The sequence below is a fragment of the Arachis duranensis genome, chromosome 10 (genome assembly GCF_000817695.3).
Source record: "Arachis duranensis cultivar V14167 chromosome 10, aradu.V14167.gnm2.J7QH, whole genome shotgun sequence".
In the NCBI taxonomy this organism is placed as follows: Eukaryota; Viridiplantae; Streptophyta; class Magnoliopsida; order Fabales; family Fabaceae; genus Arachis; species Arachis duranensis.
The window spans coordinates 58,580,593-58,592,786 of record NC_029781.3 but is presented as its reverse complement, the minus strand read 5'-3'; positions in this window follow the sequence as shown (position 1 = coordinate 58,592,786).

Below are 12,194 nucleotides of genomic sequence, written 5' to 3'. Positions count from 1 at the left end.
AAACTCTCAACTGACCAAATCTCACTCAGCATGTTAGGAAGTGATTTCTAACCTTAGACTTTCTGGAAAGTCACATTTCTTGGCCCTCAAGTCAAGTTAAGCATGATTCCTAAGGAAAAACATCAAGAAAACACATGTTTTGCATGGTTTTCCTTGAAAACCGAATTGAAGAGGGAGGGAGGCGGCCATCTCACCTTATTTCCAGCCTTGATATGTTATATGGTTATGTAGAGGAAGAAGAGAGGATCATTTTGGTGAAATCGGAGTTTTGATTTGAGTTTTAGTTCAGAAGAAATCAAGCTTTGAAGATTTATGAACCAAGAACTTTCTCTCGTTTTTCTCTTGGTGATTTTCGGCCACAATGAGCAAATGAGGCAGCCTTGGGGGTTTTGGGGGTGTAGGGTGAGTTGTGATTGGTTGGCTTAGAGGTGGATTAAAATAATATTAAAATATCTCTGGTGTACAACTACTAAAGCGATTTTCTGTTTTTAACTAAAACAGACCAGGTAACCTTATAATATCATTCAAGCATTTTCTAATAATAGTATAATGATAATATTATACTATTATCTCTCTCCTCTCATGAATCGAGTCCGGTTCGTCAAACTGAGACTATTTGCGAAAAACCGGATCAAAACTCCTAACCGATACGGTTCAAAAACTATGTTCTTCGTAACTGCATTATCGAGCTTGCCTCAAAGGAGGTTCTAGCTTAAGGATGACATAATGATAATGAGGATTGAGATGCTTGATGATATAACAGAGGTGTTCCCTTTACTGATCTTCCGGAGAAATTCGTACTTTTAGAAAAGATCTCGCGTACTCGAAAATCAGGGTTGTTACACTCCATCATCCCCACTAGCAACCGATCTGAAGTTACTATGGATTGGGCCATCATGATTCATAGCATCATGATTGGAGAGGAAGTAGAAGTTCATGAAGTCATCTCCCATGAATTCTACAAAATAGCCGATAAGTCCTCTACTTTGGCAAGGCTAGCTTTTCCTTATCTTATTTGCCATCTATGTTACTCAGCTAGAGTTATCATAGAAGGAGACATCCTCATTGAGGAGGACAAATCCATCACCAAGAAAAGGATGGAGCAAACAAGAGAGTCCACTCATAGAGCCCAAGGGACACATGAGGAAGGTCATTACCAAGAAATCCCGGAGATGCCTCAAGGGATGCACTTTCCTCCCAACAACTATTGGGAACAACTCAACACTTCCTTAGAAGATTTGAGTTACAATGTGGAACAATTAAGGGTGGAACATCAAGAGCACTCCATCATTCTCCATGAAATAAGAGAAGATCAAAGAGCAATGAGGGAGGAGCAACAAAGGCAAAGAAGGGACATAGAATAGCTTAAGGACATCATTGGTCCTTCAGGAAGAAGACACCACTAAGGTGGACTCATTCCTTGTTCTTATTTCTCTGTTTTTCGATTTTTATGCTTCATGTCTATTTATGTTTTGTGTTTCTACTTCATGATCATTAGTATGTAGTAACTATGTCTAAAAGCTATGAATAAATTCCATAAATCCTTCACCTCTCTTAAATAAAAAATGTTTTTAATTCAAAAGAACAAGAAGTACATAAATTTCGAAAATTGTCCTTGAAATTAGTTTAATTATATTGATGTGGTGACAATACTTTTTGTTTTCTGAATGAATGCTTAAACAGTGCATATTTTTGATCTTGTTGTTTATGAATGTTAAAATTGTTAGCTCTTGAAAGAATGATGAACAAAGAGAAATGTTATTGATGATTTGAAAAATCATAAAATTGATTCTTGAAGCAAGAAAAAGCAGTGAAAAAGCAAAAGCTTGCAGAAATAAAAAAAATTTTGCGAAGAAAAAAAAGAAAAAGAAAAAGCAAGCTGAAAAAGCCAATAGCCCTTAAAACCAAAAGGCAAGGGTAAGAAGGATCCAAGGCTTTGAGCATCAATGGATAGGAGGGCCAAGGAAATAAAATCCAGGCCTAAGCGGCTAAATCAAGCTGTCCCTAACCATGTGCTTGTGTCATGCAGGTCCAAATGAAAAGCTTGAGACTGAGTGGTTAAAGTCGTGATCCAAAGCAAAAAGAGTGTGCTTAAGAGCTCTGGACACCTCTAACTGGGGACTCTAGCAAAGCTGAGTCACAATCTGAAAAGGTTCACCCAGTCGTGTGTCTGTGGCATTTATGTATCTGGTGGTAATACTGGAAAACAAAATGCTTAGGGCCACGGCCAAGACTCATAAAAGTAGCTGTGTTCAAGAATCAACATACTTAACTAGGAGAATCAATAACACTATCCGAAATTCTAAGTTCCTAGAGAAGCCAACCATTCTAAACTTCAAAGGAAAAAGTGAGATGCCAAAACTGTTCAGAAGTAAAAAGCTACAAGTCCCGCTCATCTAATTAGAATTAATATTCATTGATTTTTTGGAATTTATAGTATATTATCTTCTTTTTATCCTATTTGATTTCAGTTCCTTGGGGACAAGCAACAATTTAAGTTTGGTGTTGTGATGAGCGGATAATTTATACGCTTTTTGGCATTGTTTTTAGGTAGTTTTTAGTATGATCTAGCTACTTTTAGGGATGTTTTCATTAGTTTTTATGTTAAATTCACATTTCTGGACTTTACTATGAGTTTGTGTGTTTTTCAGTGATTTCAGGTATTTTCTGGCTGAAATTGAGGGACCTGAGCAAAACTCTGATAAAAGGCTGACAAAGGACTGTTGATGCTGTTGGAATCTGACCTCCCTGCACTTGAAATGGATTTTCTGGAGCTACAGAGCTCGAAATGGCGCGCCCTTCACGGCGTTGGAAAGTAGACATCCAGAGCTTTCCACCAATATATAATAGTTCATACTTTGTTCGAGATTAGATGACGTAAACTTGCGCTCAACGTCAGTTCCATGCTGTATTCTGGAGTCAAACGCCAGAAACACGTCACGAACCAGAGTTGAACGCCCAAAACACGTTACAACTTGGCGTTCAACTCCAAGATAAGCCTCAGCTCGTGTAACATTCAAGCTCAACCCAAACATACACCAAGTGGGCCCCGGAATCGGATTTATGCATCAATTACTTACTTCTGTAAACCCTAGCAGCTAGTTTATTATAAATAGGACTTTTTACTAGTGTATTAGACATCTCTGGAAGTCTAGTTCTTAGATCTTGAGGGCTGGTCATTCGGCCATGCCTGGAACTTTCACTTATGTATTTTCAACGGTGGAGTTTCTACACACCATAGATTAAGGGTGTGGAGCTCTGTTGTACCTCAAGTTTTAATGCAATTACTATTATTTTCTATTCAATTCGACTTATTCCTATTCTAAGATATTCGTTGCACTTCAACATGATGAATGTGATGATCCATGAAACTCATCATCATTCTCACTTATGAACGCGCGTGACTGACAACCACTTCCGTTCTACCTTAGACCAGGCGCATATCTCTTGGATTCCTTAATCAGAATCTTCGTGGTATAAGCTAGAATTGATGGCGGCATTCATGGGAATCCGGAAAGTCTAACCTTATGTGTGGTATTCCGAGTAGGATTCTGGGACTGAATGACTGTGACGAGCTTCAAACTCCTGAAAGCTGGGCGTTAGTGATAGACGCAAAATAATCACTGGATTCTATTCCAACCTGATTGAGAACCGACAGATGATTAGCCATGCTGTGAAAGAGCATTTGGACCTTTTTCAATGAGAGGATGGGATGTAGCCATTGACAACGGTGATGCCCTACATACAGCTTTCCATGGAAAGGAGTAAGAAGGATTGGATGAAAGCAGTAGGAAAGCAGAGATTCAACAGACACCAATCTGAAATTCCCACCATTGAATTACATGAGTAACTCTATCTTTATTTTCTGTTTATTTTGTTATTTTTATTTAAACCAATAATCTCTTAAATTAGTTAAATCCACCTGACTGGGATTTACAAGATGACCATAGCTTGCTTCATACCAAGAATCTCCGTGGGATCGACCCTTACTCACGTAAGGTATTACTTGGACGACCCAGTGCACTTGCTGGTTAATTGTGCGGAGTTGTGACTAAGTGTAATTCACGTGTGAAAGCTACCAAATTATTGGAGCCATAGTTGATGATCACAATTCCGTCCACCACTACCTTACTAAAGTCCTTAATAAATCTCCTGTAAATACCTGCATGACCAAGGAATGAACGGACTTCCCTCACAGAGGAGGGGTAAGGTAAACTAGAAATAACATTCACCTTTGCTGGGTCTACAGAAATGCCAGTATTAGATACAACATGTCCTAGTACAATCCCTTGTTTTACCATAAAGTGACATTTTTCAAAATTTAATACAAGGTTTGTTTTGACACATCTATCTAATACTCTAGATAATCCATCTAAGCAAAGGCTAAAAGAATCATCATAAATGCTAAAATCACCCGTAAAAACATCCATATAGTCCTCAATAAGATCAGATAAAAGACTCATCATGCACATCTGGAAAGTAGCTGGTGCATTGCACAAGCCAAAGGGCATTCTCTTGTAAGCATAAGTCCCAAAAGGACATGTAAAGGTAGTCTTTTCCTGATCCTTAGGAGCTATATGAATCTGGAAATAGCCTGTGCAACCATCTAAAAAGCAATAATGTGATTTACCTGACAGGCGATCTAGCATTTGATCAATGAATGGAAGTGGGTAGTGATCCTTACGAGTAGCTTGGTTGAGATGGCTGTAATCAATGCAGACTCTTCAAGCGTTCTGTACTCTGGTTTCTATGAGCTCTCCATGCTTATTCTTCACTGTAGTTACTCCAGACTTCTTGGGCACCACTTGTACTGGACTTACCCATTCACTGTCTGAGATGGGGTAAATGATACCTGCCTCTAATAGTCGGGTCACTTCCTTCTTGACAACCTCTAAAATAGTGGGGTTCAATCTTCTTTGGGGTTGACGAACAGGTCTTGCTCCTTCTTCTAAAAATATTCTATGCTCACAAACTTGAGGATTAATGCCTACTATGTCTGCTAAACTCCACCCAATTGCTTTCTTGTGCTTCCTCAGCATACTAAGTAACTTCTCTTCCTGTTCAGGAGTAAGGTCCTGTGCAATGATAACTAGAAACTTTCGCTGGTCCTCAAGGTAAGCATATTTGAGGTGTGGAGGGAGAGGTTTCAATTTCAACTTCTGGTCATGGTCTGGCTCTGGATTATCTGGAACTGGTGGCAGTGGTAGAGTGCCTGCATTGTCCTCGAAATTTCCCACACTTGGACCTTGTCCTATGTACTTATCTTCAAACTCTTCCTGGTGAACTTCAGCTATAGTTTCATCTATGATGTCACACTAGAAGATAGAATGATCTTCTGGAGGGTTGTTTATGACTCCATTCAGATTGAAGATTACCATTCGGCCATCTATTTCAAATGAGTATTTTCCTGAAAAAGCATCCAATTTGAATTTTGATGTCTTCAGGAATGGTCTCCCAAGTAGGATTGATGATGGCTTATCTGAGTCATTATGGGGCATCTCCAGGATATAAAAATCAGTGGGGAATGTGAGCCCTTTAATGTTTACTAAAACGTCTTCAGCAACTCCAGCCACTGTAATAATACTTTTATCTGCTAACACAAAACGAGCTACCGACCTTTTTAAGGGAGGGAGCCTTAAAACATTATATACAGATAAAGGCATTATACTAACACATGCTCCTAAATCACACATGTAGTCATAAATTACTACACCTCCAATAGTACAACTAACTATACAAGGACCTGGGTCACTACACTTTTCAGGTAAATTTTCCATTAAAGCAGATATAGAACTTCCTAAAGGAATAATTTCTAATTCATTAATTTTGTCTTTATGTATGCACAAATCTTTTAGAAACTTTGCATATTTAGGTACCTGTTGAATGACATCAAAAAGGGGAACATTTACCTCAACCTTTTTGAATATTTCTACCATTTTAGGATCAGGTTCCAACTGCTTCCTGGGCTTCTCTGCAAGTTGTGGAAATGGAATGGGAGTGGTGTTTTCTACAGTGTCTACGCCTTTTGGTGCTTCCTCCTGTGGTTGAGCTTCTTCTTCTTCAGCTATGTCCTGTATGTCCTCTTCCTCTTCAACATCTTCTATTTCTACTACCTCTTCAGCAGAGGCGTGTTTTGGTGGGCTTGGCTCCTCCTGATTCTTCTCCTGCAATGTGGTTCCAGACCTTAGGGTGATGGCATTAATGCCACCCTTTGGGCTGGGTAATGGTTGAGAGGGGAGTCCACCAAAGCTTGAGGACTGGTTGTTGGAGTTGTTCATTGATCTAATCTGTGAGACAAGGGCTTGCAAAGTAGAATTCAAACCATTCAAAGTTGCATTAAAGTTATTTTCCATAGCCTGTTGTCTCTGATCAATGGCTTGTAGTAATTCATCATTAGGGGATGAAGAGGGATAAGTGATCTGAGAGGTTTGCTGAGAATTTTAAGGCTGTCTGAGATGAGGTGCTATGTAGGCCTGATTCTGATTTTGCTGCCTGAAGTTGTTATTGTTATTCCACCTCTGATTTCTATTATTATCTATGCCTCCTCTGTTATAATTTTCCCTCCAACCCTGGTTAGAATTGTCTCTCCAACCTTGGTTAGAGTTATCCTGCCATCCTTGGTTGTAGTTGCCACCTTGATTGTACCCTTGATTGGGGCGGTCATGAAAGTTATGAGTGGCTGCTACAGTGTTGTCTTCTGGTTGGAGTTGCAGACACTCATCGATATAGTGACTGTAATCTGCACAGATTCTGCACACTCTTTGTGGAACCAACTGCTGGTTGTGCTGTGGTGGAGGACGCTGAACTTGTTGAGGTTGTTGTTGATTCAGTTGCATCTGCTTCAGCAAGTTAGTCAGTTCACATAAGCTCTGAGCTATAGCAGTAGTCTCTTTACTAGTGGATACCTTCGTAACAGCTCTTGACCGATTTTGTCTCTGCCTATGATTCCTGGTAGAGTCAGCTAAGTCGCTGATCAATTGCCATACTTCTTCTGTAGTCTTGTACTTTTTCATAGAACCATTGCTAGCACCTTCCAGTGTGGTCCTATCTTGAGATTTCAAACCCTGTGTAAAGTAACCGAGCAACACTATCATGTCAATCATATGATGGAGACATGCATCTCAAAGAGTATTGAAGCGTTCCAAGTATTCGTAGAGGGTCTCGGAGTCATCCTGAACGATTATAGACATGTCCTTCCTCAGCTTATCAGCAACTTTAGCTGGAAAGAATTTATCCAGAAACTCTCTCCTGAGTACGTCCCAGTTGGAAACAGTTGCTCCGGGTTGAGTGTAGTACCACTCTCTTGCCTTTCCCTCTAGAGAAAACGGGAAGGCTTTCAATAGAATAGGGATTTCATCAGTGCCATCATGCTTAACAGTAGAACAAGCGGTCTGAAAATCTCTAAGATGCTTGATAGGCTCTTGAGCAGGTAAGCCATGAAACTTGGGCATCAAGTTGAGTAGTGAAGACTTTATTTCAAAATCTACAACTACTGCTGGGTGGTGTGCCTGGAATGGTTGGAGCATAAAATCAGGGGCTCCTTCCTCCTGCATAGTGACTCTTCTGGGCGCTTGACAAATGAATCTTTGTTGGTATAGAATTTATCAAGTGATCAATCGTAGTATAGTCTAAACCAACGCAAAATCCATCATCAAACAAATCTACAATCTATATCCGAGAGTATTAATCTCCTGAGTCGTTCTCCCTTGGAATTGCCAAAGTATGCATCTTATTGATTTAGTAAGCCTTGTTTGAGTTCTTTGAAGGTCTTAGCAAGTAATGGGAAACAAACAATCAATTATCAAAAGAACTTGACTTAGGGTTGGCATTAGAAATCTTATCATTATAGTCCACTCAATGTTGACAACAATTAGACCTTGCTTCATTTAGTCATCCCCTAAGTATAGAGGAAAATCAAATGAAAATGATCAACTTGAGTCACAAGTTCTAGCTTCACCTCATGGGAGTCTAGCTTTAGTGCACTCCAAGTCAATTGGCAATCCCTAACTCCAAATCAACCATTGATACAACTATTCAACTCATTCCAATGGCCAAACCCTATGCCAAGTGTAAAAATTCTACTCCATAGCTAGTATTGACATTTTATCAAACATGTAGTGAGCAAAAAGGAAGGTCATAGTAAAATGAAGAGGAAAGTAGAAGTAAAGATGTTGTAATGCAAGGAATTAACAACAATTGTCAAAGAGCAATAATGAGAATCAAAATCTCAAAGCATCAATGGAATCCAAAAATCATAAAGTGAAATCCTAGATCCAAGGAATTTAGCAATTACAACTACAACTTGAAATTGGAAGAGAAAACCTATTACATGAACAAAGTGAAATGAAAGTTGCAATGGATCTCACCAAGGAATGGGTAAAAATCCAGAATTTTGATGAAGAAGAACCTTAGTGAGAACTTGAGAGAAGTTGATGAATCCTAGAGAGAAGTTGGAATTTCTCTCTCTAAAAATGTAACTAACTAAAAATATCTCAAAAACTAGAAAAAATGAACTAACTCTCCTCAACCCTTGCCCCCTTGGTCCTCTTAAGCCTTTTCCCGCCAAAGCACTCCTCAAAAGTTGGGACCTCTAACCAACTCCACGCCTGAGTCACGTGACCTTTTTAAAAAAATCATTTTCGAACATCGGCGCGTACGCGCAAGGTACGCGTGCGCGCCATGGATGCGGTTCTGGAGTATGCGCGGAGGCGGAACGTACGCGTATGCGTCCATGAGGATCCTGGCTTAGCCGCTACTCAAGCCGGCTCGTGGCTTGGCTCTTGGTCTCGGCTTCACGTTGCTCTCACCCGCGCGGGCGCGTCAGGTGCGCGCACGCGCCCATGCGGAAATTTCCAAAGCTTCAATTCTCATGCTTCCTTTTCTTGCACCCGTCTTCCTTCTCTTTTCCTGTCTGTTCCTACTCTATATCCTGAAACCACTTAGCGCACAAGTCACGGCATCGAATGGCATCGAGAGAGGATTAGAGATGTATCTCTTTTAATGCAAAACAAGCATGTTTTCATTCATGAGACAAAACTAGGAAAGGAATGCAAATCCATGTATTTTCATGCAGAAAGTGTGTGAAATCATTGATAAACCCTTTGAAACTAGCACAAGATAAACCCTCAAAATGGGGTTTGTCAGCGCTGCCATGTCACCTGCACGTAAATGAACTGGATCAGTAGAGAGGGAGCTTGTTTCTTCCTTAGATGACGGTTCTGGTTCGTCCTCAAAGAGGAGTCACCGACGCCTAGCTTGCCTTATATGTGAAAGAGTTCTTTCAATCTCAGGGTCAAATGCTGGCAAGCTTGGATCAGGAAGTGAACGCGTCATTTAACGAAAGAAACCTACATCTCATAGTGACAAAAATAAAATAAAATGCAAATAAATAAATTCTAATTAATAACTTTAGCACTCTATTGCAACTCCCTGGCAACGGCGCCAAAAATTGATGCGGCGGAAATTGGTGAATTAAAAATTATTAAAATATATACGTTGCAAGTATAGTTCTTAAGTCACCAGAAATCCACTTATCAATTTATAAAGGTGTCACAGGAATTTAAAATTAAAATACTGCGAGTATGAATCCCAGGTCATCTCCCAACAAGTTGCAGAAAAGTGTGCTATTTCATTAATCAGATGTTTTCAAAAAGGTTTGAGTTGAGTAAACAGGAAATAAAATTGAAGAATTTGAATAATGTAAATAAAAGCCTTTACTGGGAGTTGATTAGTTGGAAGCCCCGCTGTTGTTGGATTACTCTCTAGATTAATTTATAATTAAAGGTTATCCTGTTTAGATTAACAAGTTGGGATGCTATGCCCGTTCACAAGTTGCAACCCACTTAATTAAAAGGGGTTGGTGTTAGTGACTAGAGGGCAAGCCAACAATAACACAATTATAATCTTTCTTTCAAGCCTTCCAACTCAATGGTTCCTTTCAATCAACTCCCCATCAAGTTAGGGAACTACTCGCTCATTGTGAATGTAAAATTCATAACATATAAAAAGGAATTAAGGAAAGACATTGTAAATAAAAATAAAAAATAATCAATTAAAAATAAAAGTAATCCTTGTATTAAATAATCCTAAAAATATTCCAATGGTAAAATTAACAAAGCAAATGACATGGAAGAGTAAAGCCAAGTAAAGAAACCAAACTAGAATGACAAAGTCTTGATGAGGTAATAACTCTTCTCAATATCCCAATGCAAAAAGTGGTAGAAAAATAAAATCCTAAGAACTATCAATATCTAGAGAGAAAAACCTAGAGGAGGAGTAAAAACTAGATCTAAAACTAAAACTGTGTATATTGAATTGTTGTTCTAGTTTCTGAATGTTCTCTGGCTCTAGTCTGCTGTTCTGGGCCAAAAACTGGGTCAAAATAAGGTCCAAGATGGCCCCCAGCGAATTATGCAGATTATGCAGATCACGCACGTCACGCGATCGCGTCATCCATGCGGTCGCGTCATTCGCGTTTTTCCTTGCCGCGCGTTCGCGTCGTCCACGCTTCCGCGTCACTTGTGCTTTTCTATTCCATGCGGTCGCGTGAGCCATGTGGCCGCGTCACTGCAATTTCTCCTCTTTCGCGCAAACGCGTGAGCCATGCGGCCGCATCACTTCTCGCTGGTCATCTCCTCAATTTCTCGTGTTCCTTCCATTTTTGCTAGCTTCCTTTTCAATCTCCAACTCATTCATGCCCTATAAAGCCTGAAACACTTAACACACAGATTACGGCATCGAATGGAATAACGGAAAATTAAAATGCATAATTAAAAGTCTCTAGGAAGCACTTTTCAATCATGTAATAAATTCCAGAAGGAAATATAAATGCATGCTAAATTAATGAATAAGTGGGTAAGGATTATGATAAAACCACACAATTAAACACAATATAAACCATAAAATAGTGGTTTATCACTCAGCTTGCAGAAAAGTGTGAGTTAAGCATGGGCGTTAGTGATGTTAACGTTACGTGAGATTGGGGGTTCGAGAACGTTAGTGGCAATCACCTTTTTCACTAACGTTCCAACTCCATATAGCCACATTAACTCCAACGTTAGTGGCACTAACGTGACCACTAACGTTGCCTTATGAACCTTCGCAAGCGTTATTGGGACTCACCTTTCCCAATAACGTTGCCTTGTGCCCCTTGTCCCTATGCTAGAGTTCACGTTAGTGTAACTAACATGGCTCTTAACGTGGGTATGCCTCATCTTCGAGAGCATTAGTGACACTTACCTTTGTCACTAACATTCCAAGTGCCCCTACTCTCCATGTTAGAGCTCACGTTAACTAAGTTAACGTGGCCACTAACGTGGTAGTGAATGCCATATCCAACGTTAGTGACAAAGGTGAGTGTCATTAATGTTGGCTCATCAATCTTAGCTCCACGTTAACTTTTACGTTAGTGGCCTTAACGTGACCACTAACGTTGGCAATGCTAGTCTGATCCAACGTTAGTGACAAAGGTGAGTGTCACTAACGTTGGCATTGTTCGTCTCTTCCACGTTAGAGTTCACCTTAACTAAGTTAATGTGACTCTTAACGTGGCTCATTGCCAAATTTTGGAGCGTTAGTGGTGTTCACGTTTACCACTAACGTTGGAGCTTTCTTTGTCTCCACGTTAACTACCACGTTAACCTAGTTAACGTGGCAATTAACGTGGGCTTATGATGGCTTCGCATGCATTATTGGTGATCACTTTTCTCATTAACGTTGCAAGCTCTTTCCCATTCCCTGTTAATGGTCACGTTAAGTAGGTTAACGTGGTTACTAACGTGGTTCTTCCTTGCTTCCTTTGTCCTGAAATCAAGCAAATAAAGTGCATCAAAGCTCTAGTCAAAGTCATGAGATCATGCATCATCAATTTGTCATTCAATTCTTGCAAAATCCTCATGAAATCATGTGAAATTCACAATAGTTGCTTGAATCAAGGTGTGAGTGTATTTTCACCCAAAACTTACCTCATTCTCTAAGAAAATGCATGAAACTACCCTAAAATAGTAAAGAAAAGGTTAATGAAACTGGCCTAGATACCCTGGCATCACCCATCAGAACCTCCATGGGAATCGAGAGTTGTAGAGAATTCCGCCAAGAAGCTTGAATTTGATGTTGAGGAGGATAGTGCATAACCTCCAAGGCATGTTCCTTATGAAGAATTGGATGGAATAGATCAAGAGGCAAGTTCCCTTGGT